Here is a 5224-nt window from a genome sequence, read left to right as displayed (position 1 = left end):
AACTTCAGGGATCTCATGCTCATCCAGAAATGCTTTCAATTGGCAAAATACAATTTTTTCAAACTGAGAGAAAGAGGCAGTGCAGGTGACAGAGTCAGACTGAGGAACAGATGGAGGGGAAATAAGAGCCCTCGTGGTCACAACCTTATTTGCAAAGAAGTTCAGAAAGTTTTCACACACTTCAGGAGAGGCTTCAGGGCTGTCAGATTGGGGCACATTCAGAGCTGCATTCACCAGTTTAAAAAGAACACGTGGGTTGTGCCTGTTAGCAGGAACCATATCAGAGAAATGTTTAGCTTTGGCTGATTTTACACATCTCTGATGTCTGTGCAGACTGGCCTTTAACATTTGAAAAGAAATTTGCAACTCATCCTTTTTCCACCTGCGCTCAGCTCTCCTGCAGTCACGTCTAGCAGCACGAGTGGATTCATTCAGCCGAGGCTCACATCGAGGTTTGGGGCGCCGAGCTTCAAACGGAGCCACAGTGTCCAAAACTGACAGACAAACCGAATCAAAATGAATTGCACACTCATCAACATCATAATCAGAGAGCAGGTCAGGGAGGAGGAATTCAACCAGAGACCAGCAGCAGGGATGATGATGATGATGATGATGATGATGATGATGATGATGCAGGGTCTTCACTGCACTTCCCCTAGTAAAGCAGAGATTATAAGTTTCCGACAAAGATCTTGATTGCAGGGTTATTGCAGGAATGTTTTTAATTGTCTTCTCTGAAAGAACTTCCTCTAAAGAATGAAGACTGAGTCCAATAATTCCAAAAGGTTCTTGTGGCTGGAAAACGGACTCATCTGGCAGATCAGAAAATGATTTGAACGCCGTCCACTTCACACACTTTACAAACACCGTGATGAGCAGTTCTACTGACCACCACACACCACAACACTGGATTCTCTGACTGTAGCCAGGAGAGCGCCACACATTACTGATGGGGTCAACACTGTTGATGTTTTCTGGAACATTGAAGTCGACTGTGCGTCATTGCTCTTCATAGAAAGAAGAAGCTTTCTTACATCACCAGAGAACCGAGGCTCTGGAGATGTGTGGTGTGCTGTCACTGTGAACGACCGATCTGCTCTGCAATATCTGGCTGACTCTGCAGCTCTGAATCCGGATGTGAACTCAGTTTGGCTGCATTCCTTTGGTCATGCTCCCCAGAATAAATCGGCATTTGGAAGTGTTTTCTGTGGCTCGGGACAGACGTTCTCTTTCCACAGAGCAAAGCCAATCACCTCAACAGCTGTGGGTCAGAGGTCAGTTCATCCTTCAGACCAGCATGTTTCTGATTCTTCATCATATCTTGACATCTGAATATGTTTCCATTTCTAATATTGATTTTTTTCCTTTTGTTATTGTGCTGTCATTATCATTGTCTTTTGCAGATTGATGGAGGTCTAATCTGAGAGAGCAGGTCTAATGAGAGAGCAGGTCTAATCTGAGAGAGCAGGTCTAATGAGAGAGCAGGTCTAATCTGAGAGAGCAGGTCTAACCTGAGAGAGCAGGTCTAATCTGAGAGAGCAGGTCTAATGAGAGAGCAGGTCTAATGAGAGAGCAGGTCTAATGAGAGAGCAGGTCTAATGAGAGAGCAGGTCTAATGAGAGAGCAGGTCTAATCTGAGAGAGCAGGTCTAATGAGAGAGCAGGTCTAATCTGAGAGAGCAGGTCTAATGAGAGAGCAGGTCTAATCTGAGAGAGCAGGTCTAATCTGAGAGAGCAGGTCTAATGAGAGAGCAGGTCTAATGAGAGAGCAGGTCTAATGAGAGAGCAGGTCTAACCTGAGAGAGCAGGTCTAATCTGAGAGAGCAGGTCTAATCTGAGAGAGCAGGTCTAATCTGAGAGAGCAGGTCAAATGAGAGAGCAGGTCTAATCTGAGAGAGCAGGTCAAATGAGAGAGCAGGTCTAATGAGAGAGCAGGTCTAATGAGAGAGCAGGTCTAATCTGAGAGAGCAGGTCTAATGAGAGAGCAGGTCTAATCTGAGAGAGCAGGTCTAATGAGAGAGCAGGTCTAATGAGAGAGCAGGTCTAATGAGAGAGCAGGTCTAATGAGAGAGCAGGTCTAATGAGAGAGCAGGTCTAATGAGAGAGCAGGTCTAATGAGAGAGCAGGTCTAATGAGAGAGCAGGTCTAATCTGAGAGAGCAGGTCTAATCTGAGAGATTAGGTTTTATGAGAGAGCAGGTCTAACCTGAGAGAGCAGGTCTAATCTGAGAGAGCAGGTCTAATCTGAGAGATTAGGTTTTATGAGAGAGCAGGTCTAATCTGAGAGATTAGGTTTTATGAGAGAGCAGATCTAACCTGAGAGAGCAGGTCTAATCTGAGAGAGCAGGTCTAACCTGAGAGAGCAGGTCTAATCTGAGTGAAACAGGAACCAGTGAGAACAACTACAAAGCAGAACGGTTCTTCTGTCAGAGGCGTCAACCTGTGGAACAGTTGTGAAGAACAGTTGAAAACGTGGCGCCCCCGAGTGGCTCCAGACTGAAATGAAAAGAGCTCGGTCCAGTGTGAGGGGTTCTGCTGCTCCGCTGGGGGAGCAGGTCAGACTTCCTGTCTGGATCTGAGCTCCACTGCTGCTGGATGTTTCTGACCTGCTCTGAAGTCCTGGTGGTCCCGGGGTCTTCTGAGGCCGACCCACGGCCGGCCTCCCCGGGGTTCAGGGCCGTCCTCGGTCTGTCCCTGGTCCGGCTGCAGGGTCCAGGTTTCCACCGGTCCAGTCTGGTCCGCAGGAAGAACAAACACCAGAAACAGTCTCCACACAGCGCAGAAAGCCTTCGGTCCAGTCTGCTCCTTCTGTCTGAGCCGAGGGCCTCCAGGTCCTGAGATACATCCTGACTGAATCATGGGAGGAAACCACCTCACTGCTCTCCTCTGCTGCAGTCCAGTCAGTCACCACACACTGCAGACGAAGCACAGCACCAAACCAGGAGCTCAAGGAAAAAACTGAATGTACTGAAACAATAAAGGAAACAGCAACTGAAATCTGTTACACACACACACACACACACACACACACACACACACACACACACACACACACGCACACTGTACTGGATCTCAGTCATTTACTGAAGCAGGAAGTCAGCGTTGTTACAGCTCATTCTAAACTCTTCCTGTTTGAATCTCTACTGACACTCCTCTGATCAGGAATGAGAGACACCCTGCTGTGAGCAAAACCACCAGACTGACCACAGACTGCTGACACTGACAGGAGAGGGGGGGGGGGGGGGGGGGGGGGGGAGGGGGGGGGGGGGGGGGGTTTGAAGGTCTGAACACTGGAACCTTCAGAGCTTTAAGCAGCGCCCTCTGGTGGTCAGGAGAGAGGAACAGAACTCCATCTGCAGACGGTTCTTGGTTCTGGACTTCCTCCAGGCCTCCAGTAATATTTAACTTTGTGTGAGAGAAGACTTTGACCTGCAGTCAAATCTTCTTTTATTGACCAATCAGATCAGCTGGTTGACACTGACCCATGAGATTCTGACCTGCTGGTTTAAATGACATCCATTTGATGTCTGACCACCCTTACATCACCTAGGCAACCAGCCATCCAATGAAAAGAAGCATTGAGTTTACCTCACTTCCACGTGTGCTTGTTAGCGGAAGGAGTGATGCTGCTCGCATGACAGAGAGACGACTCGTGAACCCTCACAATTTATTACTTGTGGATTTATGTTTTTTTTATTTTGCAAAAATGACTACCCTGTTGTCTGCAAAAAACACACAACAGTGGACATTGGATTAACGTTACGCTACAGCGAGAGACTGCCGCTACAAGCTACAACCGATCACGGTAAGCGAGGACTCCAGTGCTGGTCAGGCGCATTAACCTTGTTCAACACGTCACAGAAGATGTAGTCTGGAGATGAGTTTTATGTATTCATCAATTTTACACTTATTTCGGTAAAATGTGCTTGGAAAAAAAAGGGCTCGCTTTGTATGCATGAGGGAAAGTTGCTTTTCAGAGGCGTCCCGGTGCGTTCCGGCTTGCTTTCACCAATGGTCTGAACACTGGAACCTTCAGAGCTTTAAGCAGCACCCTCTGGTGGTCAGGAGAGAGGAACAGAACTCCATCTGCAGACAGTTCTTGGTTCTGGACTTCCTCCAGGCCTCCAGTAATATTTAACTTTGTGTGAGAGAAGACTTTGACCTGCAGTCAAATCTTCTTTTATTGACCAATCAGATCAGCTGGTTGACACTGACCCATGAGATTCTGACCTGCTGGTTTAAATGACATCCATTTCATTTCAGTGAAAGAGAATTTGGTTCTTCAGACTTTCTGAGACTTTGGAGGAGAAATCTCTCTCTATTGATGATTACCAGTGATTTATCTATTACATACAAACATGTGGCTGATGTCACTGTAACACAGAAAAAAAACACAGTTTCACTAGAAGGAAGGAAAACATCCATCAACATCTCTGCAAACTGTGCACGGTGTTCCAGGTGAAGCAGACGGAAAGAGAGGCTGGACGTCTGCTCAGGATTTCTACTGCTGTGAGTAGAAACTAATGCTGACTAATGTGAGGAGGAATCAGATTAAAGAGTACTTTGTTTTGATTGTAAGTTTACTAAAAATTAGTTGTTGGCAGCTTCAATATATCCAAGACTAATACTTTTAATATTTTCTTACTGTGCTGATAATGTGCTTCATTATACTTGGAGGTTATTTCAGTTTATAGAAAAGCTAAACTTTGCAGTTAATAGTCAACATATTTTATCATTACTGTGCTGTACAACTTTTCTAGTACACACACACACACACACACACACACACGCACACACACACACACACACACACACACACACACACACACACACACACACACACACACACCTTACAAATGATGGGACACATGACATTCTTGGAAGGTTCTCCATGTATTTATCAGCAGAATCCAGACGTAACATCCTGAGGATGTTAAAACAGTGTCAGACTTGAATCATGAGACCTTCTCCACCTTCTGACTGGACCAATCATTCTACTTCGTGTGATGCTTAGCCCGCCTACGGGCTTCGCTATTAGTGCTCTCCCTGGTGCCAGCCAATCACTGAGACAGATCCCACAGGGGAATCCCGCCAATCCCGCACATGCGCTGGCACACTGCCACGCCCCTCACCAAGGGGATATCATCAGCGTGCGTCAGGACCACTTCCTTCTTCTTTCTCAGCCTCGAGACTGATCTCAAGCTCCAGACTCAAGATTCAAGACAA

Source organism: Salarias fasciatus, chromosome 22, assembly GCF_902148845.1.
Source record: "Salarias fasciatus chromosome 22, fSalaFa1.1, whole genome shotgun sequence".
In the NCBI taxonomy this organism is placed as follows: Eukaryota; Metazoa; Chordata; class Actinopteri; order Blenniiformes; family Blenniidae; genus Salarias; species Salarias fasciatus.
This window is presented reverse-complemented; position numbering follows the sequence as displayed.